The sequence below is a fragment of the Pleurodeles waltl genome, chromosome 5, assembly GCF_031143425.1.
Source record: "Pleurodeles waltl isolate 20211129_DDA chromosome 5, aPleWal1.hap1.20221129, whole genome shotgun sequence".
NCBI lineage: Eukaryota > Metazoa > Chordata > Amphibia > Caudata > Salamandridae > Pleurodeles > Pleurodeles waltl.
The window spans coordinates 1,051,105,639-1,051,133,377 of record NC_090444.1 but is presented as its reverse complement, the minus strand read 5'-3'; the positions used below and the strand labels follow the sequence as shown (position 1 = coordinate 1,051,133,377).

Here is a 27,739-nt window from a genome sequence, read left to right as displayed (position 1 = left end):
GATGGGGAGAATTGTGAGGGTGGGGATGAGACTTCGGGGAAGGAGATGCAGCAAAGAAATTAGGTGAGCTGTTCTAACAGAGGAAAGAGTTTTGGTGTGTTTCAGGATTTGCCCCCTTTGATGGTGCAGCGTAATCGGAAAGTCAAGATGAATAATCAGGTACCTGCAAGTGGTTTCATTCAAAAAAGGTGAGACACAGGCTGCTGTGGCTATGGGGTGTGACGAGTTAAGCATGAAGGTAGTGTGTTTGGTGTCTGTAACAGTGGGTAATACCCTTTTGCGTTAGCATAAGGAAGTTTGGGTAGATTGAGTGGGAAAGATGATGCAAATAATGAAGCAGTTAAAGATGCAGACAATGTCCATTTGGGAAGGCTGTGAACAAACAAGTCGGAGTCAATGATGGTAAGTCAGAGGCAAGTGGTGAGGAGGCTTCTAAGGCAGAGCCAGGTAAGGAAAAAGGAAACTCAGGTGAGGGTAGTGTAAAAAGTAAAAAGTTGCCATATATGGGGTTGTTCTTGCCTTTGGGGGCGCATCTCACCCAAGCCATGAAGGAAAACATTTGTAAAGGTGAGTTTGTTGATGTTTTTAAATTATTACATAGAAAAGTGTGGGCTAAGGAAGGGTCAAAGGAGGAGGAATGGGAATTAGCTAGGAGGCCGAAAGTTCCCACTACCCTTGAGAATTGGATGTCAGTATTCTTAATCATTGCTAGCGTTTATTGTGAGAGGCATCCGGAGCGTTGTATTTCTCTATTAAAATACATGGACGTTTTTAGGTGGGCTCAAATAGACTATGGTGGTTTTGGATGTTTTAGATATAATGAAGAACTTAGAGCCCAGATGGCATTATTTCCAGATAAAGAATGGTGAGATATTTATAATGAGCTTTGGATGCAAGGGTTGTATACTTCCAAGAATGCCTCAGCGTTACACACAGCTAGTGGTCTTCTGGTTCCTTACAAGCCCTGTCAGGGGCATCCCAACCAATCTAGGGTGGGTAGTTTCACGAGAGCTCAGTTCCCACAGAATGGATCTTGTTGGTCCTTCAACAGAGGGTCATGCACACGACTCCAGTGCAAGTTCATGCACAATTGCTCCAATTGCAGGGGCAAACATCCATTGGTGCAATGTTTTGGAGGGATGCAATGGGGATGGAAGGCTAATGCAGGTAGAGGTGGTGATAGGGGAAGGGGTCGGATACAGCAGATGGTGGGAAAAGGGCCCTTCTCCTAATAAATTTGATATTTTGTTTTATTGGTTGCAGTTTTATCCGAGGCGTGAGGAGGCCAAGTTACTGTACTAGAGTTTTCTTGAGGGTTTCAAGCTATGTTATCAAGGTCATAGAAGACAGAGAAAAAATTTGAAATCTGCAGTTGAGAATCCGGAAGTGGTGAGAAAGAAATTGAGGACGGAATTGGAGGCTGGCAGAATGGTGGGTCCATGGGATACCTGGCCGATTCATAACTTAACAATTTCACCACTGGGTGTTGTGCCTAAAACACAACAAGGTGAGTTTAGATTGATTCATCATCTATCGTGGGCTGCAGGGGAGTCAGTTAATGATTTAATTGCACATGAAGACTCCATAGTGCATTGCACATCAGTGGAAGAGGCAATTAAGTTGGTAAGGGCTTGTGGAAGGAAGGCACAAATGGCAAAGTTAGACATTCAATCTGTCTTTTGACTATTGCCGGTACATCCTGAGGATTTTTCATTGTTGGGTCTTTAATCTGAGGATTCTATATTTGTGGATATAATGTTGCCAATGGGCTGTTCTGTTTCTTGTTCCCTGTTTGAAACTTGTAGTTGTTTTTTGCAGTGGTTTTTCCAACAGAAGACTGGGCTCGGGCATGACACGAACTACCTAGGTGACTCTTTTCTGATGGGCTTGCAGTGGTCCAATGAATGTAAAAAAGGGTTAATTGAATTTCAGAAGTGTATGGAGGAGATGGAAGTACCTTTGGCTCCGGATAAGACTGAAGGCCCTGCTATATTGAACTCAGAGAAATCTGAGGTACGGTTTCCGGTGGATAAGTTCAAAAGTTGATTTCTCTGTTGGAGGAGGCTGTTTCCACGGATAAGCTGGAGTTACAGCAGGTGCAAGCCTTATTGGGTTCTTTGAAGTTTGCGTGCCGTGTGGTGAGAGTTGGTAGAGCTCTTTGTAGGTGCCTTGGTTTTTCAGTCAAAGGTGCTGTTTTACCTCATCCCAGAATTCGGCTTAAAGGGGTCATCAATGCTGACTTCAGAATGTTGGTTTCTTTCCAGCAAAGTAATAATGGTGTTAACATGTTGACGGTTGAGGATGAATGGTTATGGCAAGTTCAAATTTTTTCTGATGATTCGGGAGCCCATGGTTTGGTTTTCTGAGATGGTGATTGGACTGCTGAGTCATGGCCGGATTCTTGGAGAGAGGCACACCATAGCATTTCGTTTCTGGAGTTTTTTTCCATTTGATGGTTGCTTTAGTGTTGTGTGGTAACCTTTTAGCAAACAGGCGAGTGGTTTTTAATGTGGATAGCCAAACAGTTGTTAATTTAGTCAATTCACAGAAGGCTCGAGATGAAAAAGTTTTGAAGTTGTTGCGTTTATTTTTGCTTCATTGTCTGAAATTCAATATTTTGTTTAAGGGTCAGTATGTTCCAGGTGTGAATAATGATATCACTGATGGGCTATCTCGTTCACAGTGGCAGAGATTCGGTGTACTGGTGCCGGGAGCAGATTTGCTTAAAACGGCTTTGACGGTGGACCTTTGGGAGCTGGGAATCTAAGGATGTTACAATTGATTCGTCAGTCCATTGCTCCATCTACTTTGAGGTCATATGGCAAGGCCTAGGCAGAATTTATTGAGTCTGGTGCATTGAGGAGGTATGAGGGACCTTACATGTCACGGTATAGGAGGGAGGATGGAGTCTGCTTCATTATGACACATATTGACCTAGGATTGGCGGTGGTGGCTATAACAGGGAAGATGGCAGGTATTACATTTTTCGGTAAGTACTTTTGGGATTATGATACCATGGAAGGAGAAATGTGTAGGAGAATTGTTGCTGGCTGGGCGATGGAGGATGGATCCAGGTTGGATCAATGGCATCCTATTTCCATGCAAAAGCTGAGGGATATTTTGGGGGTTTTGAATTCTGCTTTTCCTGTTGGGAGGGCTGATAGTATAGATGATTCTTCTCCTGAAAAACAACTATATCATGATTGCAGGCACACCTGCACTATGTAGACCAGGGTGGCCGAGTGGTTAAGGTGTTGGACTTAAGATCCAATGGACATGTGTCTGCGTGGGTTCGAGCCCCACTCCTGGTATATCATTTTTTCTCTCCCGTGACACTGTTCATTTCAATTTCACGCACTTTTCAGTTGCTCCTGATTAATATTAAAATAAGAGCTACATATAAAATCTTCATATCGATTAACGTGTATTTTTCTACCCCCAAAAAAGTAAACGCCTTGTATTGTACATTTCTCTTTGAAACTTAGTAACCTTTTGTTGCAGGTTGTATTACAGTATGCTTTTTCGTTTATTATAGGTGACTTATTTGTTTATGATACCTGACTTAATGCTTTCCATTTGGTGCATAATGAATTACAAAATCTCTCTACCAGGAGTGGGGCTTGAACCCACGTGGACACATGTCCATTGGATCTTAAGTCCAACGCCTTAACCACTCGGCCATCCTGGTACCTGTGCAGGAAAGGGCAACAACATGGCACTTATTATAGATATCAAGAGTGCTCACTGTGTGACATTGAGCTTTCTATATATATATATATATATATATATATATTTTCATATCTATATATTTTATCAGGTTACGCAAAACACGTTTCAGGAATACAAGGTAATGTCATGCCTCTCCTCTATAAAACGTGCATGTACTTAATAAAAAAATAAATACAACCATACCTATCAAACATGTTTAAGATTATCAGCGTGTAGGACGAAAAAAGGTGCGCTTTTTTCACACCGTTTTTGTCACATGTCCTATTAAATATGTCTGCAAATTGACGATAATCTTAAGAAATATCACACTAACCCCTTTTCAAGACTCAAAACTACACTTCACACAATCTAAAACACTTTGGAACAGATTTACAAGGCCCTTGCGGCCCTTAGCGCTACATTTGCAGAATTTATTTTGCCGCAAATGTGAAGATCATAGGCCACTACCATAGCAAAATATTTACAAGGTGGCGCAAGCTAGGTTTGCGCCAACTTGTTAACACTTTGCGCCACATCATGCATAATATATGCATGATGTGTGCAAAGGGGGCGTTCCCTTGTTAGAGAGTGGGCACGCTCGTTCCTCACCTGACAGGTTGCTTTTTGAGAAGGGTGTCTCTGGGGCTGGTGTTGTAGCCAAGAGCGAACTCTTGACTCCGCGTGGGTCGCTTCGTTTGCCGCACTGCACGGGAATGGCTGGGAGGCATAGAGTTGGCAGTAGAGGAAGCGGTGTGGTGGGGAAGGGTCAGGCATAATTTATACAAGGTGGGCGTTCGCCCATTAGGGAGCCCGAAAAAATGGCGCAAGGCAATCTAAGAGATTTCCTTGCGCCATTTGTTTTACACTTTTAACGCCTACTCAGAGGAGGCGTTAAAAGGGGGAATACCATTATTTATAATGGGCCCCTATGTACTCTGCAGGATTAGTCCCAAAATGATGGCGCTAATCTTGCAGAGTACATCAATAGCGTAAAAAATATAACGCTAATGCCCCTACCCTGTGCCATGGTGCGCCGTATTATTATATATATAGCTCACACATGGTGGCGGTACAGGGGCGTTAAGGGGTGCAAGGAACGTGGCGCTGCACCGGCAGAGCCACTTTCCTTAAATCTGCCCCTTTGTGTTTGTCTCGGAGCAACAGGTGGTTTATAATTTTGACACAAGTGAGGTCAATTTCAATAGAGTCCAGCAATTACAGGAAGATGGGCATAGCTTTGTCAGGGGTGAGCTTAAGAAAGCACACCCTGGGGTGGCTGAAGCATTTTTGGGGTGTGACAGCTCCTTTGGGCTTCGCAGCTCAGGAGGACGAGCCATGCCAAAGGACGTCATGAAAAATAAGACAACAGCGGAGACGCCGGTAAAGGTCTGGGCACCTTTAAAATGCCGGTCATAAGAGAGGGTTGCATTCAGAGCGATCAACCCGATTACAAGGGAGTGGCCTGGTGAATCATTTGATTTATGGTACAATCACGGCTTCAAGATCCCAGCTATCAGCCAAGGTGCTGTCTCGTTGGTTTCGGGGCTCATTTTGCATGATGAATTGATGGATTACATTGACGACCAGGAGACTAAGGAGGGGGAGAATTGTGAGGGTGGGGATGAGACTTCGGGGAAGGAGATGCAGCAAAGAAATTAGGTGAGCTGTTCTAACAGAGGAAAGAGTTTTGGTGTGTTTCAGGATTTGCCCCCTTTGATGGTGCAGCGTAATCGGAAAGTCAAGACGAATAATCAGGTACCTGCAAGTGGTTTCATTCAAAAAAGGTGAGACACAGGCTGCTGTGGCTATGGGGTGTGAAGAGTTAAGCATGAAGGTAGTGTGTTTGGTGTCTGTAACAGTGGGTAATACCCTTTTGCGTTAGCATAAGGAAGTTTGGGTAGATTGAGTGGGAAAGATGATGCAAATAATGAAGCAGTTAAAGATGCAGTCAATCTCCATTTGGGGGGGCTGTGAACAAAAAAGTCGGAGTCAATGATGGTAAGTCAGAGGCAAGTGGTGAGGAGGCTTCTAAGGCAGAGCCAGGTAAGGAAAAAGGAAACTCAGGTGAGGGTAGTGTAAAAAGTAAAAAGTTGCCATATATGGGGTTGTTCTTGCCTTTGGGGGCGCATCTCACCCAAGCCATGAAGGAAAACATTTGTAAAGGTGAGTTTGTTGATGTTTTTAAATTATTACATAGAGAAGTGTGGGCTAAGGAAGGGTCAAAGGAGGAGGAATGGGAATTAGCTAGGAGGCCGAAAGTTTCCACTACCCTTGAGAATTGGATGTCAGTATTCTTAATCATTGCTAGCGTTTATTGTGAGAGGCATCCGGAGCGTTGTATTTCTCTATTAAAATACATGGACGTTTTTAGGTGGGCTCAAATAGACTATGGTGGTTTTGGATGTTTTAGATATAATGAAGAACTTAGAGCCCAGATGGCATTATTTCCAGATAAAGAATGGTGAGATATTTATAATGAGCTTTGGATGCAAGGGTTGTGTACTTCCAAGAATGCCTCAGCGTTACACACAGCTAGTGGTCTTCTGGTTCCTTACAAGCCCTGTCAGGGGCATCCCAACCAATCTAGGGTGGGTAGTTTCACGAGAGCTCAGTTCCCACAGAATGGATCTTGTTGGTCCTTCAACAGAGGGTCATGCACACGACTCCAGTGCAAGTTCATGCACAATTGCTCCAATTGCAGGGGCAAACATCCATTGGTGCAATGTTTTGGAGGGATGCAATGGGGATGGAAGGCTAATGCAGGTAGAGGTGGTGATAGGGGAAGGGGTCGGATACAGCAGATGGTGGGAAAAGGGCCCTTCTCCTAATAAATTTGATATTTTGTTTTATTGGTTGCAGTTTTATCCGAGGCGTGAGGAGGCCAAGTTACTGTACTAGAGTTTTCTTGAGGGTTTCAAGCTATGTTATCAAGGTCATAGAAGACAGAGAAAAAATTTGAAATCTGCAGTTGAGAATCCGGAAGTGGTGAGAAAGAAATTGAGGACGGAATTGGAGGCTGGCAGAATGGTGGGTCCATGGGATACCTGGCCGATTCATAACTTAACAATTTCATCACTGGGTGTTGTGCCTAAAACACAACAAGGTGAGTTTAGATTGATTCATCATCTATCGTGGGCTGCAGGGGAGTCAGTTAATGATTTAATTGCACATGAAGACTCCATAGTGCATTGCACATCAGTGGAAGAGGCAATTAAGTTGGTAAGGGCTTGTGGAAGGAAGGCACAAATGGCAAAGTTAGACATTCAATCTGTCTTTTGACTATTGCCGGTACATCCTGAGGATTTTTCATTGTTGGGTCTTTAATCTGAGGATTCTATATTTGTGGATATAATGTTGCCAATGGGCTGTTCTGTTTCTTGTTCCCTGTTTGAAACTTGTAGTTGTTTTTTGCAGTGGTTTTTCCAACAGAAGACTGGGCTCGGGCATGTCACGAACTACCTAGGTGACTCTTTTCTGATGGGCTTGCAGTGGTCCAATGAATGTAAAAAAGGGTTAATTGAATTTCAGAAGTGTATGGAGGAGATGGAAGTACCTTTGGCTCCGGATAAGACTGAAGGCCCTGCTATATTGAACTCAGAGAAATCTGAGGTACGGTTTCCGGTGGATAAGTTCAAAAGTTGATTTCTCTGTTGGAGGAGGCTGTTTCCACAGATAAGCTGGAGTTACAGCAGGTGCAAGCCTTATTGGGTTCTTTGAAGTTTGCGTGCCGTGTGGTGAGAGTTGGTAGAGCTCTTTGTAGGTGCCTTGGTTTTTCAGTCAAAGGTGCTGTTTTACCTCATCCCAGAATTCGGCTTAAAGAGGTCATCAATGCTGACTTCAGAATGTTGGTTTCTTTCCAGCAAAGTAATAATGGTGTTAACATGTTGACGGTTGAGGATGAATGGTTATGGCAAGTTCAAATTTTTTCTGATGATTCGGGAGCCCATGGTTTGGTTTTCTGAGATGGTGATTGGACTGCTGAGTCATGGCCGGATTCTTGGAGAGAGGCACACCATAGCATTTCGTTTCTGGAGTTTTTTTCCATTTGATGGTTGCTTTAGTGTTGTGTGGTAACCTTTTAGCAAACAGGCGAGTGGTTTTTAATGTGGATAGCCAAACAGTTGTTAATTTAGTCAATTCACAGAAGGCTCGAGATGAAAAGGTTTTGAAGTTGTTGCGTTTATTTTTGCTTCATTGTCTGAAATTCAATATTTTGTTTAAGGGTCAGTATGTTCCAGGTGTGAATAATGATATCACTGATGGGCTATCTCGTTCACAGTGGCAGAGATTCGGTGTTCTGGTGCCGGGAGCAGATTTGCTTAAAACGGCTTTGACGGTGGACCTTTGGGAGCTGGGAATCTAAGGATGTTACAATTGATTCGTCAGTCCATTGCTCCATCTACTTTGAGGTCATATGGCAAGGCCTAGGCAGAATTTATTGAGTCTGGTGCATTGAGGAGGTATGAGGGACCTTACATGTCACGTATAGGAGGGAGGATGGAGTCTGCTTCATTATGACACATATTGACCTAGGATTGGCGGTGGTGGCTATAACAGGGAAGATGGCAGGTATTACATTTTTCGGTAAGTACTTTTGGGATTATGATACCATGGAAGGAGAAATGTGTAGGAGAATTGTTGCTGGCTGGGCGATGGAGGATGGATCCAGGTTGGATCAATGGCATCCTATTTCCATGCAAAAGCTGAGGGATATTTTGGGGGTTTTGAATTCTGCTTTTCCTGTTGGGAGGGCTGATAGTATAGATGATTCTTCTCCTGAAAAACAACTATATCATGATTGCAGGCACACCTGCACTATGTAGACCAGGGTGGCCGAGTGGTTAAGGTGTTGGACTTAAGATCCAATGGACATGTGTCTGCGTGGGTTCGAGCCCCACTCCTGGTATATCATTTTTTCTCTCCCGTGACACTGTTCATTTCAATTTCACGCACTTTTCAGTTGCTCCTGATTAATATTAAAATAAGAGCTACATATAAAATCTTCATATCGATTAACGTGTATTTTTCTACCCCCAAAAAAGTAAACGCCTTGTATTGTACATTTCTCTTTGAAACTTAGTAACCTTTTGTTGCAGGTTGTATTACAGTATGCTTTTTCGTTTATTATAGGTGACTTATTTGTTTATGATACCTGACTTAATGCTTTCCATTTGGTGCATAATGAATTACAAAATCTCTCTACCAGGAGTGGGGCTTGAACCCACGTGGACACATGTCCATTGGATCTTAAGTCCAACGCCTTAACCACTCGGCCATCCTGGTACCTGTGCAGGAAAGAGCAACAACATGGCACTTATTATAGATATCAAGAGTGCTCACTGTGTGACATTGAGCTTTCTATATATATATATATTTTCATATCTATATATTTTATCAGGTTACGCAAAACACATTTCAGGAATACAAGGTAATGTCATGCCTCTCCTCTATAAAACGTGCATGTACTTAATAAAAAAAAAAATACAACCATACCTATCAAACATGTTTAAGATTATCAGCGTGTAGGACGAAAAAAGGTGCGCTTTTTTCACACCGTTTTTGTCACATGTCCTATTAAATATGTCTGCAAATTGACGATAATCTTAAGAAATATCACACTAACCCCTTTTCAAGACTCAAAACTACACTTCACACAATCTAAAACACTTTGGGACAGATTTACAAGGCCCTTGCGGCCCTTAGCGCTACATTTGCAGAATTTATTTTGCCGCAAATGTGAAGATCATAGGCCACTACCATAGCAAAATATTTACAAGGTGGCGCAAGCTAGGTTTGCGCCAACTTGTTAACACTTTGCGCCACATCATGCCTAATATATGCATGATGTGTGCAAAGGGGGCATTCCCTTGTTAGAGAGTGGGCACACTCGTTCCTCACCTGACAGGTTGCTTTTTGAGAAGGGTGTCTCTGGGGCTGGTGTTGTAGCCAAGAGCGAACTCTTGACTCCGCGTGGGTCGCTTCGTTTGCCGCACTGCACGGGAATGGCTGGGAGGCATAGAGTTGGCAGTAGAGGAAGCGGTGTGGTGGGGAAGGGTCAGGCATAATTTATACAAGGTGGGCGTTCGCCCATTAGGGAGCCCGAAAAAATGGCGCAAGGCAATCTAAGAGATTTCCTTGCGCCATTTGTTTTACACTTTTAACGCCTACTCAGAGGAGGCGTTAAAAGGGGGAATACCATTATTTATAATGGGCCCCTATGTACTCTGCAGGATTAGTCCCAAAATGATGGCGCTAATCTTGCAGAGTACATCAATAGCGTAAAAAATATAACGCTAATGCCCCTACCCTGTGCCATGGTGCGCCGTATTATTATATATATAGCTCACACATGGTGGCGGTACAGGGGCGTTAAGGGGTGCAAGGAACGTGGCGCTGCACCGGCAGAGCCACTTTCCTTAAATCTGCCCCTTTGTGTTTGTCTCGGAGCAACAGGTGGTTTATAATTTTGACACAAGTGAGGTCAATTTCAATAGAGTCCAGCAATTACAGGAAGATGGGCATAGCTTTGTCAGGGGTGAGCTTAAGAAAGCACACCCTGGGGTGGCTGAAGCATTTTTGGGGTGTGACAGCTCCTTTGGGCTTCGCAGCTCAGGAGGACGAGCCATGCCAAAGGACGTCATGAAAAATAAGACAACAGCGGAGACGCCGGTAAAGGTCTGGGCACCTTTAAAATGCCGGTCATAAGAGGGGGTTGCATCCAGAGCGATCAACCCGATTACAAGGGAGTGGCCTGGTGAATCATTTGATTTATGGTACAATCACGGCTTCAAGATCCCAGCTATCAGCCAAGGTGCTGTCTCGTTGGCTTCGGGGCTCATTTTGCATGATGAATTGATGGATTACGATGACGACCAGGAGACTAAGGATGGGGAGAATTGTGAGGGTGGGGATGAGACTTCGGGGAAGGAGATGCAGCAAAGAAATTAGGTGAGCTGTTCTAACAGAGGAAAGAGTTTTGGTGTGTTTCAGGATTTGCCCCCTTTGATGGTGCAGCGTAATCGGAAAGTCAAGATGAATAATCAGGTACCTGCAAGTGGTTTCATTCAAAAAAGGTGAGACACAGGCTGCTGTGGCTATGGGGTGTGACGAGTTAAGCATGAAGGTAGTGTGTTTGGTGTCTGTAACAGTGGGTAATACCCTTTTGCGTTAGCATAAGGAAGTTTGGGTAGATTGAGTGGGAAAGATGATGCAAATAATGAAGCAGTTAAAGATGCAGACAATGTCCATTTGGGAGGGCTGTGAACAAAAAAGTCGGAGTCAATGATGGTAAGTCAGAGGCAAGTGGTGAGGAGGCTTCTAAGGCAGAGCCAGGTAAGGAAAAAGGAAACTCAGGTGAGGGTAGTGTAAAAAGTAAAAAGTTGCCATATATGGGGTTGTTCTTGCCTTTGGGGGCGCATCTCACCCAAGCCATGAAGGAAAACATTTGTAAAGGTGAGTTTGTTGATGTTTTTAAATTATTACATAGAGAAGTGTGGGCTAAGGAAGGGTCAAAGGAGGAGGAATGGGAATTAGCTAGGAGGCCGAAAGTTCCCACTACCCTTGAGAATTGGATGTCAGTATTCTTAATCATTGCTAGCGTTTATTGTGAGAGGCATCCGGAGCGTTGTATTTCTCTATTAAAATACATGGACGTTTTTAGGTGGGCTCAAATAGACTATGGTGGTTTTGGATGTTTTAGATATAATGAAGAACTTAGAGCCCAGATGGCATTATTTCCAGATAAAGAATGGTGAGATATTTATAATGAGCTTTGGATGCAAGGGTTGTGTACTTCCAAGAATGCCTCAGCGTTACACACAGCTAGTGGTCTTCTGGTTCCTTACAAGCCCTGTCAGGGGCATCCCAACCAATCTAGGGTGGGTAGTTTCACGAGAGCTCAGTTCCCACAGAATGGATCTTGTTGGTCCTTCAACAGAGGGTCATGCACACGACTCCAGTGCAAGTTCATGCACAATTGCTCCAATTGCAGGGGCAAACATCCATTGGTGCAATGTTTTGGAGGGATGCAATGTGGATGGAAGGCTAATGCAGGTAGAGGTGGTGATAGGGGAAGGGGTCGGATACAGCAGATGGTGGGAAAAGGGCCCTTCTCCTAATAAATTTGATATTTTGTTTTATTGGTTGCAGTTTTATCCGAGGCGTGAGGAGGCCAAGTTACTGTACTAGAGTTTTCTTGAGGGTTTCAAGCTATGTTATCAAGGTCATAGAAGACAGAGAAAAAATTTGAAATCTGCAGTTGAGAATCCGGAAGTGGTGAGAAAGAAATTGAGGACGGAATTGGAGGCTGGCAGAATGGTGGGTCCATGGGATACCTGGCCGATTCATAACTTAACAATTTCACCACTGGGTGTTGTGCCTAAAACACAACAAGGTGAGTTTAGATTGATTCATCATCTATCGTGGGCTGCAGGGGAGTCAGTTAATGATTTAATTGCACATGAAGACTCCATAGTGCATTGCACATCAGTGGAAGAGGCAATTAAGTTGGTAAGGGCTTGTGGAAGGAAGGCACAAATGGCAAAGTTAGACATTCAATCTGTCTTTTGACTATTGCCGGTACATCCTGAGGATTTTTCATTGTTGGGTCTTTAATCTGAGGATTCTATATTTGTGGATATAATGTTGCCAATGGGCTGTTCTGTTTCTTGTTCCCTGTTTGAAACTTGTAGTTGTTTTTTGCAGTGGTTTTTCCAACAGAAGACTGGGCTCGGGCATGACACGAACTACCTAGGTGACTCTTTTCTGATGGGCTTGCAGTGGTCCAATGAATGTAAAAAAGGGTTAATTGAATTTCAGAAGTGTATGGAGGAGATGGAAGTACCTTTGGCTCCGGATAAGACTGAAGGCCCTGCTATATTGAACTCAGAGAAATCTGAGGTACGGTTTCCGGTGGATAAGTTCAAAAGTTGATTTCTCTGTTGGAGGAGGCTGTTTCCACGGATAAGCTGGAGTTACAGGAGGTGCAAGCCTTATTGGGTTCTTTGAAGTTTGCGTGCCGTGTGGTGAGAGTTGGTAGAGCTCTTTGTAGGTGCCTTGGTTTTTCAGTCAAAGGTGCTGTTTTACCTCATCCCAGAATTCGGCTTAAAGAGGTCATCAATGCTGACTTCAGAATGTTGGTTTCTTTCCAGCAAAGTAATAATGGTGTTAACATGTTGACGGTTGAGGATGAATGGTTATGGCAAGTTCAAATTTTTTCTGATGATTCGGGAGCCCATGGTTTGGTTTTCTGAGATGGTGATTGGACTGCTGAGTCATGGCCGGATTCTTGGAGAGAGGCACACCATAGCATTTCGTTTCTGGAGTTTTTTTCCATTTGATGGTTGCTTTAGTGTTGTGTGGTAACCTTTTAGCAAACAGGCGAGTGGTTTTTAATGTGGATAGCCAAACAGTTGTTAATTTAGTCAATTCACAGAAGGCTCGAGATGAAAAAGTTTTGAAGTTGTTGCGTTTATTTTTGCTTCATTGTCTGAAATTCAATATTTTGTTTAAGGGTCAGTATGTTCCAGGTGTGAATAATGATATCACTGATGGGCTATCTCGTTCACAGTGGCAGAGATTCGGTGTACTGGTGCCGGGAGCAGATTTGCTTAAAACGGCTTTGACGGTGGACCTTTGGGAGCTGGGAATCTAAGGATGTTACAATTGATTCGTCAGTCCATTGCTCCATCTACTTTGAGGTCATATGGCAAGGCCTAGGCAGAATTTATTGAGTCTGGTGCATTGAGGAGGTATGAGGGACCTTACATGTCACGGTATAGGAGGGAGGATGGAGTCTGCTTCATTATGACACATATTGACCTAGGATTGGCGGTGGTGGCTATAACAGGGAAGATGGCAGGTATTACATTTTTCGGTAAGTACTTTTGGGATTATGATACCATGGAAGGAGAAATGTGTAGGAGAATTGTTGCTGGCTGGGCGATGGAGGATGGATCCAGGTTGGATCAATGGCATCCTATTTCCATGCAAAAGCTGGGGGATATTTTAGGGGTTTTGGATTCTGCTTTTCCTGTTGGGAGGGCTGATAGTATAGATGATTCTTCTCCTGAAAAACAACTATATCATGATTGCAGGCACACCTGCACTATGTAGACCAGGGTGGCCGAGTGGTTAAGGTGTTGGACTTAAGATCCAATGGACATGTGTCTGCGTGGGTTCGAGCCCCACTCCTGGTATATCATTTTTTCTCTCCCGTGACACTGTTCATTTCAATTTCACGCACTTTTCAGTTGCTCCTGATTAATATTAAAATAAGAGCTACATATAAAATCTTCATATCGATTAACGTGTATTTTTCTACCCCCAAAAAAGTAAACGCCTTGTATTGTACATTTCTCTTTGAAACTTAGTAACCTTTTGTTGCAGGTTGTATTACAGTATGCTTTTTCGTTTATTATAGGTGACTTATTTGTTTATGATACCTGACTTAATGCTTTCCATTTGGTGCATAATGAATTACAAAATCTCTCTACCAGGTGTGGGGCTTGAACCCACGTGGACACATGTCCATTGGATCTTAAGTCCAACGCCTTAACCACTCAGCCATCCTGGTACCTGTGCAGGAAAGGGCAACAACATGGCACTTATTATAGATATCAAGAGTGCTCACTGTGTGACATTGAGCTTTCTATATATATATATATATATATATATATATATTTTCATATCTATATATTTTATCAGGTTACGCAAAACACGTTTCAGGAATACAAGGTAATGTCATGCCTCTCCTCTATAAAACGTGCATGTACTTAATAAAAAAAAAAATACAACCATACCTATCAAACATGTTTAAGATTATCAGCGTGTAGGACGAAAAAAGGTGCGCTTTTTTCACACCGTTTTTGTCACATGTCCTATTAAATATGTCTGCAAATTGACGATAATCTTAAGAAATATCACACTAACCCCTTTTCAAGACTCAAAACTACACTTCACACAATCTAAAACACTTTGGAACAGATTTACAAGGCCCTTGCGGCCCTTAGCGCTACATTTGCAGAATTTATTTTGCCGCAAATGTGAAGATCATAGGCCACTACCATAGCAAAATATTTACAAGGTGGCGCAAGCTAGGTTTGCGCCAACTTGTTAACACTTTGCGCCACATCATGCATAATATATGCATGATGTGTGCAAAGGGGGCGTTCCCTTGTTAGAGAGTGGGCACGCTCGTTCCTCACCTGACAGGTTGCTTTTTGAGAAGGGTGTCTCTGGGGCTGGTGTTGTAGCCAAGAGCGAACTCTTGACTCCGCGTGGGTCGCTTCGTTTGCCGCACTGCACGGGAATGGCTGGGAGGCATAGAGTTGGCAGTAGAGGAAGCGGTGTGGTGGGGAAGGGTCAGGCATAATTTATACAAGGTGGGCGTTCGCCCATTAGGGAGCCCGAAAAAATGGCGCAAGGCAATCTAAGAGATTTCCTTGCGCCATTTGTTTTACACTTTTAACGCCTACTCAGAGGAGGCGTTAAAAGGGGGAATACCATTATTTATAATGGGCCCCTATGTACTCTGCAGGATTAGTCCCAAAATGATGGCGCTAATCTTGCAGAGTACATCAATAGCGTAAAAAATATAACGCTAATGCCCCTACCCTGTGCCATGGTGCGCCGTATTATTATATATATAGCTCACACATGGTGGCGGTACAGGGGCGTTAAGGGGTGCAAGGAACGTGGCGCTGCACCGGCAGAGCCACTTTCCTTAAATCTGCCCCTTTGTGTTTGTCTCGGAGCAACAGGTGGTTTATAATTTTGACACAAGTGAGGTCAATTTCAATAGAGTCCAGCAATTACAGGAAGATGGGCATAGCTTTGTCAGGGGTGAGCTTAAGAAAGCACACCCTGGGGTGGCTGAAGCATTTTTGGGGTGTGACAGCTCCTTTGGGCTTCGCAGCTCAGGAGGACGAGCCATGCCAAAGGACGTCATGAAAAATAAGACAACAGCGGAGACGCCGGTAAAGGTCTGGGCACCTTTAAAATGCCGGTCATAAGAGAGGGTTGCATTCAGAGCGATCAACCCGATTACAAGGGAGTGGCCTGGTGAATCATTTGATTTATGGTACAATCACGGCTTCAAGATCCCAGCTATCAGCCAAGGTGCTGTCTCGTTGGTTTCGGGGCTCATTTTGCATGATGAATTGATGGATTACGATGACGACCAGGAGACTAAGGAGGGGGAGAATTGTGAGGGTGGGGATGAGACTTCGGGGAAGGAGATGCAGCAAAGAAATTAGGTGAGCTGTTCTAACAGAGGAAAGAGTTTTGGTGTGTTTCAGGATTTGCCCCCTTTGATGGTGCAGCGTAATCGGAAAGTCAAGACGAATAATCAGGTACCTGCAAGTGGTTTCATTCAAAAAAGGTGAGACACAGGCTGCTGTGGCTATGGGGTGTGAAGAGTTAAGCATGAAGGTAGTGTGTTTGGTGCCTGTAACAGTGGGTAATACCCTTTTGCGTTAGCATAAGGAAGTTTGGGTAGATTGAGTGGGAAAGATGATGCAAATAATGAAGCAGTTAAAGATGCAGTCAATGTCCATTTGGGGGGGCTGTGAACAAAAAAGTCGGAGTCAATGATGGTAAGTCAGAGGCAAGTGGTGAGGAGGCTTCTAAGGCAGAGCCAGGTAAGGAAAAAGGAAACTCAGGTGAGGGTAGTGTAAAAAGTAAAAAGTTGCCATATATGGGGTTGTTCTTGCCTTTGGGGGCGCATCTCACCCAAGCCATGAAGGAAAACATTTGTAAAGGTGAGTTTGTTGATGTTTTTAAATTATTACATAGAGAAGTGTGGGCTAAGGAAGGGTCAAAGGAGGAGGAATGGGAATTAGCTAGGAGGCCGAAAGTTTCCACTACCCTTGAGAATTGGATGTCAGTATTCTTAATCATTGCTAGCGTTTATTGTGAGAGGCATCCGGAGCGTTGTATTTCTCTATTAAAATACATGGACGTTTTTAGGTGGGCTCAAATAGACTATGGTGGTTTTGGATGTTTTAGATATAATGAAGAACTTAGAGCCCAGATGGCATTATTTCCAGATAAAGAATGGTGAGATATTCATAATGAGCTTTGGATGCAAGGGTTGTGTACTTCCAAGAATGCCTCAGCGTTACACACAGCTAGTGGTCTTCTGGTTCCTTACAAGCCCTGTCAGGGGCATCCCAACCAATCTAGGGTGGGTAGTTTCACGAGAGCTCAGTTCCCACAGAATGGATCTTGTTGGTCCTTCAACAGAGGGTCATGCACACGACTCCAGTGCAAGTTCATGCACAATTGCTCCAATTGCAGGGGCAAACATCCATTGGTGCAATGTTTTGGAGGGATGCAATGGGGATGGAAGGCTAATGCAGGTAGAGGTGGTGATAGGGGAAGGGGTCGGATACAGCAGATGGTGGGAAAAGGGCCCTTCTCCTAATAAATTTGATATTTTGTTTTATTGGTTGCAGTTTTATCCGAGGCGTGAGGAGGCCAAGTTACTGTACTAGAGTTTTCTTGAGGGTTTCAAGCTATGTTATCAAGGTCATAGAAGACAGAGAAAAAATTTGAAATCTGCAGTTGAGAATCCGGAAGTGGTGAGAAAGAAATTGAGGTCGGAATTGGAGGCTGGCAGAATGGTGGGTCCATGGGATACCTGGCCGATTCATAACTTAACAATTTCATCACTGGGTGTTGTGCCTAAAACACAACAAGGTGAGTTTAGATTGATTCATCATCTATCGTGGGCTGCAGGGGAGTCAGTTAATGATTTAATTGCACATGAAGACTCCATAGTGCATTGCACATCAGTGGAAGAGGCAATTAAGTTGGTAAGGGCTTGTGGAAGGAAGGCACAAATGGCAAAGTTAGACATTCAATCTGTCTTTTGACTATTGCCGGTACATCCTGAGGATTTTTCATTGTTGGGTCTTTAATCTGAGGATTCTATATTTGTGGATATAATGTTGCCAATGGGCTGTTCTGTTTCTTGTTCCCTGTTTGAAACTTGTAGTTGTGTTTTGCAGTGGTTTTTCCAACAGAAGACTGGGCTCGGGCATGTCACGAACTACCTAGGTGACTCTTTTCTGATGGGCTTGCAGTGGTCCAATGAATGTAAAAAAGGGTTAATTGAATTTCAGAAGTGTATGGAGGAGATGGAAGTACCTTTGGCTCCGGATAAGACTGAAGGCCCTGCTATATTGAACTCAGAGAAATCTGAGGTACGGTTTCCGGTGGATAAGTTCAAAAGTTGATTTCTCTGTTGGAGGAGGCTGTTTCCACGGATAAGCTGGAGTTACAGCAGGTGCAAGCCTTATTGGGTTCTTTGAAGTTTGCGTGCCGTGTGGTGAGAGTTGGTAGAGCTCTTTGTAGGTGCCTTGGTTTTTCAGTCAAAGGTGCTGTTTTACCTCATCCCAGAATTCGGCTTAAAGAGGTCATCAATGCTGACTTCAGAATGTTGGTTTCTTTCCAGCAAAGTAATAATGGTGTTAACATGTTGACGGTTGAGGATGAATGGTTATGGCAAGTTCAATTTTTTTCTGATGATTCGGGAGCCCATGGTTTGGTTTTCTGAGATGGTGATTGGACTGCTGAGTCATGGCCGGATTCTTGGAGAGAGGCACACCATAGCATTTCGTTTCTGGAGTTTTTTTCCATTTGATGGTTGCTTTAGTGTTGTGTGGTAACCTTTTAGCAAACAGGCGAGTGGTTTTTAATGTGGATAGCCAAACAGTTGTTAATTTAGTCAATTCACAGAAGGCTCGAGATGAAAAGGTTTTGAAGTTGTTGCGTTTATTTTTGCTTCATTGTCTGAAATTCAATATTTTGTTTAAGGGTCAGTATGTTCCAGGTGTGAATAATGATATCACTGATGGGCTATCTCGTTCACAGTGGCAGAGATTCGGTGTACTGGTGCCGGGAGCAGATTTGCTTAAAACGGCTTTGACGGTGGACCTTTGGGAGCTGGGAATCTAAGGATGTTACAATTGATTCGTCAGTCCATTGCTCCATCTACTTTGAGGTCATATGGCAAGGCCTAGGCAGAATTTATTGAGTCTGGTGCATTGAGGAGGTATGAGGGACCTTACATGTCACGGTATAGGAGGGAGGATGGAGTCTGCTTCATTATGACACATATTGACCTAGGATTGGCGGTGGTGGCTATAACAGGGAAGATGGCAGGTATTACATTTTTCGGTAAGTACTTTTGGGATTATGATACCATGGAAGGAGAAATGTGTAGGAGAATTGTTGCTGGCTGGGCGATGGAGGATGGATCCAGGTTGGATCAATGGCATCCTATTTCCATGCAAAAGCTGAGGGATATTTTGGGGGTTTTGAATTCTGCTTTTCCTGTTGGGAGGGCTGATAGTATAGATGATTCTTCTCCTGAAAAACAACTATATCATGATTGCAGGCAAACCTGCACTATGTAGACCAGGGTGGCCGAGTGGTTAAGGTGTTGGACTTAAGATCCAATGGACATGTGTCTGCGTGGGTTCGAGCCCCACTCCTGGTATATCATTTTTTCTCTCCCGTGACACTGTTCATTTCAATTTCACGCACTTTTCAGTTGCTCCTGATTAATATTAAAATAAGAGCTACATATAAAATCTTCATATCGATTAACGTGTATTTTTCTACCCCCAAAAAAGTAAACGCCTTGTATTGTACATTTCTCTTTGAAACTTAGTAACCTTTTGTTGCAGGTTGTATTACAGTATGCTTTTTCGTTTATTATAGGTGACTTATTTGTTTATGATACCTGACTTAATGCTTTCCATTTGGTGCATAATGAATTACAAAATCTCTCTACCAGGAGTGGGGCTTGAACCCACGTGGACACATGTCCATTGGATCTTAAGTCCAACGCCTTAACCACTCGGCCATCCAAGTACCTGTGCAGGAAAGGGCAACAACATGGCACTTATTATAGATATCAAGAGTGCTCACTGTGTGACATTGAGCTTTCTATATATATATATATATATATATATATATATATATTTTCATATCTATATATTTTATCAGGTTACGCAAAACACGTTTCAGGAATACAAGGTAATGTCATGCCTCTCCTCTATAAAACGTGCATGTACTTAATAAAAAAAAAAATACAACCATACCTATCAAACATGTTTAAGATTATCAGCGTGTAGGACGAAAAAAGGTGCGCTTTTTTCACACCGTTTTTGTCACATGTCCTATTAAATATGTCTGCAAATTGACGATAATCTTAAGAAATATCACACTAACCCCTTTTCAAGACTCAAAACTACACTTCACACAATCTAAAACACTTTGGGACAGATTTACAAGGCCCTTGCGGCCCTTAGCGCTACATTTGCAGAATTTATTTTGCCGCAAATGTGAAGATCATAGGCCACTAACATAGCAAAATATTTACAAGGTGGCGCAAGCTAGGTTTGCGCCAACTTGTTAACACTTTGCGCCACATCATGCATAATATATGCATGATGTGTGCAAAGGGGGCGTTCCCTTGTTAGAGAGTGGGCACGCTCGTTCCTCACCTGACAGGTTGCTTTTTGAGAAGGGTGTCTCTGGGGCTGGTGTTGTAGCCAAGAGCGAACTCTTGACTCCGCGTGGGTCGCTTCGTTTGCCGCACTGCACGGGAATGGCTGGGAGGCATAGAGTTGGCAGTAGAGGAAGCGGTGTGGTGGGGAAGGGTCAGGCATAATTTATACAAGGTGGGCGTTCGCCCATTAGGGAGCCCGAAAAAATGGCGCAAGGCAATCTAAGAGATTTCCTTGCGCCATTTGTTTTACACTTTTAACGCCTACTCAGAGGAGGCGTTAAAAGGGGGAATACCATTATTTATAATGGGCCCCTATGTACTCTGCAGGATTAGTCCCAAAATGATGGCGCTAATCTTGCAGAGTACATCAATAGCGTAAAAAATATAACGCTAATGCCCCTACCCTGTGCCATGGTGCGCCGTATTATTATATATATAGCTCACACATGGTGGCGGTACAGGGGCGTTAAGGGGTGCAAGGAACGTGGCGCTGCACCGGCAGAGCCACTTTCCTTAAATCTGCCCCTTTGTGTTTGTCTCGGAGCAACAGGTGGTTTATAATTTTGACACAAGTGAGGTCAATTTCAATAGAGTCCAGCAATTACAGGAAGATGGGCATAGCTTTGTCAGGGGTGAGCTTAAGAAAGCACACCCTGGGGTGGCTGAAGCATTTTTGGGGTGTGACAGCTCCTTTGGGCTTCGCAGCTCAGTTGGACGAGCCATGCCAAAGGACGTCATGAAAAATAAGACAACAGCGGAGACGCCGGTAAAGGTCTGGGCACCTTTAAAATGCCGGTCATAAGAGAGGGTTGCATCCAGAGCGATCAACCCGATTACAAGGGAGTGGCCTGGTGAATCATTTGATTTATGGTACAATCACGGCTTCAAGATCCCAGCTATCAGCCAAGGTGCTGTCTCGTTGGCTTCGGGGCTCATTTTGCATGATGAATTGATGGATTACGATGACGACCAGGAGACTAAGGATGGGGAGAATTGTGAGGGTGGGAATGAGACTTCGGGGAAGGAGATGCAGCAAAGAAATTAGGTGAGCTGTTCTAACAGAGGAAAGAGTTTTGGTGTGTTTCAGGATTTGCCCCCTTTGATGGTGCAGCGTAATCGGAAAGTCAAGATGAATAATCAGGTACCTGCAAGTGGTTTCATTAAAAAAAGGTGAGACACAGGCTGCTGTGGCTATGGGGTGTGAAGAGTTAAGCATGAAGGTAGTGTGTTTGGTGTCTGTAACAGTGGGTAATACCCTTTTGCGTTAGCATAAGGAAGTTTGGGTAGATTGAGTGGGAAAGATGATGCAAATAATGAAGCAGTTAAAGATGCAGACAATGTCCATTTGGGAAGGCTGTGAACAAACAAGTCGGAGTCAATGATGGTAAGTCAGAGGCAAGTGGTGAGGAGGCTTCTAAGGCAGAGCCAGGTAAGGAAAAAGGAAACTCAGGTGAGGGTAGTGTAAAAAGTAAAAAGTTGCCATATATGGGGTTGTTCTTGCCTTTGGGGGCGCATCTCACCCAAGCCATGAAGGAAAACATTTGTAAAGGTGAGTTTGTTGATGTTTTTAAATTATTACATAGAAAAGTGTGGGCTAAGGAAGGGTCAAAGGAGGAGGAATGGGAATTAGCTAGGAGGCCGAAAGTTCCCACTACCCTTGAGAATTGGATGTCAGTATTCTTAATCATTGCTAGCGTTTATTGTGAGAGGCATCCGGAGCGTTGTATTTCTCTATTAAAATACATGGACGTTTTTAGGTGGGCTCAAATAGACTATGGTGGTTTTGGATGTTTTAGATATAATGAAGAACTTAGAGCCCAGATGGCATTATTTCCAGATAAAGAATGGTGAGATATTTATAATGAGCTTTGGATGCAAGGGTTGTATACTTCCAAGAATGCCTCAGCGTTACACACAGCTAGTGGTCTTCTGGTTCCTTACAAGCCCTGTCAGGGGCATCCCAACCAATCTAGGGTGGGTAGTTTCACGAGAGCTCAGTTCCCACAGAATGGATCTTGTTGGTCCTTCAACAGAGGGTCATGCACACGACTCCAGTGCAAGTTCATGCACAATTGCTCCAATTGCAGGGGCAAACATCCATTGGTGCAATGTTTTGGAGGGATGCAATGGGGATGGAAGGCTAATGCAGGTAGAGGTGGTGATAGGGGAAGGGGTCGGATACAGCAGATGGTGGGAAAAGGGCCCTTCTCCTAATAAATTTGATATTTTGTTTTATTGGTTGCAGTTTTATCCGAGGCGTGAGGAGGCCAAGTTACTGTACTAGAGTTTTCTTGAGGGTTTCAAGCTATGTTATCAAGGTCATAGAAGACAGAGAAAAAATTTGAAATCTGCAGTTGAGAATCCGGAAGTGGTGAGAAAGAAATTGAGGACGGAATTGGAGGCTGGCAGAATGGTGGGTCCATGGGATACCTGGCCGATTCATAACTTAACAATTTCACCACTGGGTGTTGTGCCTAAAACACAACAAGGTGAGTTTAGATTGATTCATCATCTATCGTGGGCTGCAGGGGAGTCAGTTAATGATTTAATTGCACATGAAGACTCCATAGTGCATTGCACATCAGTGGAAGAGGCAATTAAGTTGGTAAGGGCTTGTGGAAGGAAGGCACAAATGGCAAAGTTAGACATTCAATCTGTCTTTTGACTATTGCCGGTACATCCTGAGGATTTTTCATTGTTGGGTCTTTAATCTGAGGATTCTATATTTGTGGATATAATGTTGCCAATGGGCTGTTCTGTTTCTTGTTCCCTGTTTGAAACTTGTAGTTGTTTTTTGCAGTGGTTTTTCCAACAGAAGACTGGGCTCGGGCATGACACGAACTACCTAGGTGACTCTTTTCTGATGGGCTTGCAGTGGTCCAATGAATGTAAAAAAGGGTTAATTGAATTTCAGAAGTGTATGGAGGAGATGGAAGTACCTTTGGCTCCGGATAAGACTGAAGGCCCTGCTATATTGAACTCAGAGAAATCTGAGGTACGGTTTCCGGTGGATAAGTTCAAAAGTTGATTTCTCTGTTGGAGGAGGCTGTTTCCACGGATAAGCTGGAGTTACAGCAGGTGCAAGCCTTATTGGGTTCTTTGAAGTTTGCGTGCCGTGTGGTGAGAGTTGGTAGAGCTCTTTGTAGGTGCCTTGGTTTTTCAGTCAAAGGTGCTGTTTTACCTCATCCCAGAATTCGGCTTAAAGGGGTCATCAATGCTGACTTCAGAATGTTGGTTTCTTTCCAGCAAAGTAATAATGGTGTTAACATGTTGACGGTTGAGGATGAATGGTTATGGCAAGTTCAAATTTTTTCTGATGATTCGGGAGCCCATGGTTTGGTTTTCTGAGATGGTGATTGGACTGCTGAGTCATGGCCGGATTCTTGGAGAGAGGCACACCATAGCATTTCGTTTCTGGAGTTTTTTTCCATTTGATGGTTGCTTTAGTGTTGTGTGGTAACCTTTTAGCAAACAGGCGAGTGGTTTTTAATGTGGATAGCCAAACAGTTGTTAATTTAGTCAATTCACAGAAGGCTCGAGATGAAAAAGTTTTGAAGTTGTTGCGTTTATTTTTGCTTCATTGTCTGAAATTCAATATTTTGTTTAAGGGTCAGTATGTTCCAGGTGTGAATAATGATATCACTGATGGGCTATCTCGTTCACAGTGGCAGAGATTCGGTGTACTGGTGCCGGGAGCAGATTTGCTTAAAACGGCTTTGACGGTGGACCTTTGGGAGCTGGGAATCTAAGGATGTTACAATTGATTCGTCAGTCCATTGCTCCATCTACTTTGAGGTCATATGGCAAGGCCTAGGCAGAATTTATTGAGTCTGGTGCATTGAGGAGGTATGAGGGACCTTACATGTCACGGTATAGGAGGGAGGATGGAGTCTGCTTCATTATGACACATATTGACCTAGGATTGGCGGTGGTGGCTATAACAGGGAAGATGGCAGGTATTACATTTTTCGGTAAGTACTTTTGGGATTATGATACCATGGAAGGAGAAATGTGTAGGAGAATTGTTGCTGGCTGGGCGATGGAGGATGGATCCAGGTTGGATCAATGGCATCCTATTTCCATGCAAAAGCTGAGGGATATTTTGGGGGTTTTGAATTCTGCTTTTCCTGTTGGGAGGGCTGATAGTATAGATGATTCTTCTCCTGAAAAACAACTATATCATGATTGCAGGCACACCTGCACTATGTAGACCAGGGTGGCCGAGTGGTTAAGGTGTTGGACTTAAGATCCAATGGACATGTGTCTGCGTGGGTTCGAGCCCCACTCCTGGTATATCATTTTTTCTCTCCCGTGACACTGTTCATTTCAATTTCACGCACTTTTCAGTTGCTCCTGATTAATATTAAAATAAGAGCTACATATAAAATCTTCATATCGATTAACGTGTATTTTTCTACCCCCAAAAAAGTAAACGCCTTGTATTGTACATTTCTCTTTGAAACTTAGTAACCTTTTGTTGCAGGTTGTATTACAGTATGCTTTTTCGTTTATTATAGGTGACTTATTTGTTTATGATACCTGACTTAATGCTTTCCATTTGGTGCATAATGAATTACAAAATCTCTCTACCAGGAGTGGGGCTTGAACCCACGTGGACACATGTCCATTGGATCTTAAGTCCAACGCCTTAACCACTCGGCCATCCTGGTACCTGTGCAGGAAAGGGCAACAACATGGCACTTATTATAGATATCAAGAGTGCTCACTGTGTGACATTGAGCTTTCTATATATATATATATATATATATATATATTTTCATATCTATATATTTTATCAGGTTACGCAAAACACGTTTCAGGAATACAAGGTAATGTCATGCCTCTCCTCTATAAAACGTGCATGTACTTAATAAAAAAAAAAATACAACCATACCTATCAAACATGTTTAAGATTATCAGCGTGTAGGACGAAAAAAGGTGCGCTTTTTTCACACCGTTTTTGTCACATGTCCTATTAAATATGTCTGCAAATTGACGATAATCTTAAGAAATATCACACTAACCCCTTTTCAAGACTCAAAACTACACTTCACACAATCTAAAACACTTTGGGACAGATTTACAAGGCCCTTGCGGCCCTTAGCGCTACATTTGCAGAATTTATTTTGCCGCAAATGTGAAGATCATAGGCCACTAACATAGCAAAATATTTACAAGGTGGCGCAAGCTAGGTTTGCGCCAACTTGTTAACACTTTGCGCCACATCATGCATAATATATGCATGATGTGTGCAAAGGGGGCGTTCCCTTGTTAGAGAGTGGGCACGCTCGTTCCTCACCTGACAGGTTGCTTTTTGAGAAGGGTGTCTCTGGGGCTGGTGTTGTAGCCAAGAGCGAACTCTTGACTCCGCGTGGGTCGCTTCGTTTGCCGCACTGCACGGGAATGGCTGGGAGGCATAGAGTTGGCAGTAGAGGAAGCGGTGTGGTGGGGAAGGGTCAGGCATAATTTATACAAGGTGGGCGTTCGCCCATTAGGGAGCCCGAAAAAATGGCGCAAGGCAATCTAAGAGATTTCCTTGCGCCATTTGTTTTACACTTTTAACGCCTACTCAGAGGAGGCGTTAAAAGGGGGAATACCATTATTTATAATGGGCCCCTATGTACTCTGCAGGATTAGTCCCAAAATGATGGCGCTAATCTTGCAGAGTACATCAATAGCGTAAAAAATATAACGCTAATGCCCCTACCCTGTGCCATGGTGCGCCGTATTATTATATATATAGCTCACACATGGTGGCGGTACAGGGGCGTTAAGGGGTGCAAGGAACGTGGCGCTGCACCGGCAGAGCCACTTTCCTTAAATCTGCCCCTTTGTGTTTGTCTCGGAGCAACAGGTGGTTTATAATTTTGACACAAGTGAGGTCAATTTCAATAGAGTCCAGCAATTACAGGAAGATGGGCATAGCTTTGTCAGGGGTGAGCTTAAGAAAGCACACCCTGGGGTGGCTGAAGCATTTTTGGGGTGTGACAGCTCCTTTGGGCTTCGCAGCTCAGTTGGACGAGCCATGCCAAAGGACGTCATGAAAAATAAGACAACAGCGGAGACGCCGGTAAAGGTCTGGGCACCTTTAAAATGCCGGTCATAAGAGAGGGTTGCATCCAGAGCGATCAACCCGATTACAAGGGAGTGGCCTGGTGAATCATTTGATTTATGGTACAATCACGGCTTCAAGATCCCAGCTATCAGCCAAGGTGCTGTCTCGTTGGCTTCGGGGCTCATTTTGCATGATGAATTGATGGATTACGATGACGACCAGGAGACTAAGGATGGGGAGAATTGTGAGGGTGGGAATGAGACTTCGGGGAAGGAGATGCAGCAAAGAAATTAGGTGAGCTGTTCTAACAGAGGAAAGAGTTTTGGTGTGTTTCAGGATTTGCCCCCTTTGATGGTGCAGCGTAATCGGAAAGTCAAGATGAATAATCAGGTACCTGCAAGTGGTTTCATTAAAAAAAGGTGAGACACAGGCTGCTGTGGCTATGGGGTGTGAAGAGTTAAGCATGAAGGTAGTGTGTTTGGTGTCTGTAACAGTGGGTAATACCCTTTTGCGTTAGCATAAGGAAGTTTGGGTAGATTGAGTGGGAAAGATGATGCAAATAATGAAGCAGTTAAAGATGCAGACAATGTCCATTTGGGAAGGCTGTGAACAAACAAGTCGGAGTCAATGATGGTAAGTCAGAGGCAAGTGGTGAGGAGGCTTCTAAGGCAGAGCCAGGTAAGGAAAAAGGAAACTCAGGTGAGGGTAGTGTAAAAAGTAAAAAGTTGCCATATATGGGGTTGTTCTTGCCTTTGGGGGCGCATCTCACCCAAGCCATGAAGGAAAACATTTGTAAAGGTGAGTTTGTTGATGTTTTTAAATTATTACATAGAAAAGTGTGGGCTAAGGAAGGGTCAAAGGAGGAGGAATGGGAATTAGCTAGGAGGCCGAAAGTTCCCACTACCCTTGAGAATTGGATGTCAGTATTCTTAATCATTGCTAGCGTTTATTGTGAGAGGCATCCGGAGCGTTGTATTTCTCTATTAAAATACATGGACGTTTTTAGGTGGGCTCAAATAGACTATGGTGGTTTTGGATGTTTTAGATATAATGAAGAACTTAGAGCCCAGATGGCATTATTTCCAGATAAAGAATGGTGAGATATTTATAATGAGCTTTGGATGCAAGGGTTGTATACTTCCAAGAATGCCTCAGCGTTACACACAGCTAGTGGTCTTCTGGTTCCTTACAAGCCCTGTCAGGGGCATCCCAACCAATCTAGGGTGGGTAGTTTCACGAGAGCTCAGTTCCCACAGAATGGATCTTGTTGGTCCTTCAACAGAGGGTCATGCACACGACTCCAGTGCAAGTTCATGCACAATTGCTCCAATTGCAGGGGCAAACATCCATTGGTGCAATGTTTTGGAGGGATGCAATGGGGATGGAAGGCTAATGCAGGTAGAGGTGGTGATAGGGGAAGGGGTCGGATACAGCAGATGGTGGGAAAAGGGCCCTTC

The 27,739-nt window shown here is 43.6% G+C and overlaps 10 non-coding genes across 10 annotated transcripts; 5 read left to right on the top strand and 5 right to left on the bottom strand.

Annotated features, from left to right (window-relative positions):
- The first annotated feature begins 3,228 nt into the window (after window positions 1-3,228).
- Window positions 3,229-3,311, top strand: TRNAL-UAA (transfer RNA leucine (anticodon UAA)). Its single transcript has one exon. It is a non-coding gene; the product is annotated as a tRNA-Leu (tRNA).
- A 294-nt stretch (window positions 3,312-3,605) lies between these two features.
- Window positions 3,606-3,688, bottom strand: TRNAL-UAA (transfer RNA leucine (anticodon UAA)). Its single transcript has one exon. It is a non-coding gene; the product is annotated as a tRNA-Leu (tRNA).
- Window positions 3,689-8,531: 4,843 nt separating this feature from the next.
- Window positions 8,532-8,614, top strand: TRNAL-UAA (transfer RNA leucine (anticodon UAA)). Its single transcript has one exon. It is a non-coding gene; the product is annotated as a tRNA-Leu (tRNA).
- A 294-nt stretch (window positions 8,615-8,908) lies between these two features.
- Window positions 8,909-8,991, bottom strand: TRNAL-UAA (transfer RNA leucine (anticodon UAA)). The gene has a single exon. It is a non-coding gene; the product is annotated as a tRNA-Leu (tRNA).
- A 4,830-nt stretch (window positions 8,992-13,821) lies between these two features.
- TRNAL-UAA (transfer RNA leucine (anticodon UAA)) lies at window positions 13,822-13,904 on the top strand. Its single transcript has one exon. It is a non-coding gene; the product is annotated as a tRNA-Leu (tRNA).
- A 294-nt stretch (window positions 13,905-14,198) lies between these two features.
- Window positions 14,199-14,281, bottom strand: TRNAL-UAA (transfer RNA leucine (anticodon UAA)). Its single transcript has one exon. It is a non-coding gene; the product is annotated as a tRNA-Leu (tRNA).
- A 4,846-nt stretch (window positions 14,282-19,127) lies between these two features.
- Window positions 19,128-19,210, top strand: TRNAL-UAA (transfer RNA leucine (anticodon UAA)). The gene has a single exon. It is a non-coding gene; the product is annotated as a tRNA-Leu (tRNA).
- A 294-nt stretch (window positions 19,211-19,504) lies between these two features.
- On the bottom strand, window positions 19,505-19,587 carry TRNAL-UAA (transfer RNA leucine (anticodon UAA)). The gene has a single exon. It is a non-coding gene; the product is annotated as a tRNA-Leu (tRNA).
- Window positions 19,588-24,437: 4,850 nt separating this feature from the next.
- Window positions 24,438-24,520, top strand: TRNAL-UAA (transfer RNA leucine (anticodon UAA)). The gene has a single exon. It is a non-coding gene; the product is annotated as a tRNA-Leu (tRNA).
- A 294-nt stretch (window positions 24,521-24,814) lies between these two features.
- Window positions 24,815-24,897, bottom strand: TRNAL-UAA (transfer RNA leucine (anticodon UAA)). The gene has a single exon. It is a non-coding gene; the product is annotated as a tRNA-Leu (tRNA).
- Window positions 24,898-27,739: the final 2,842 nt, after the last annotated feature.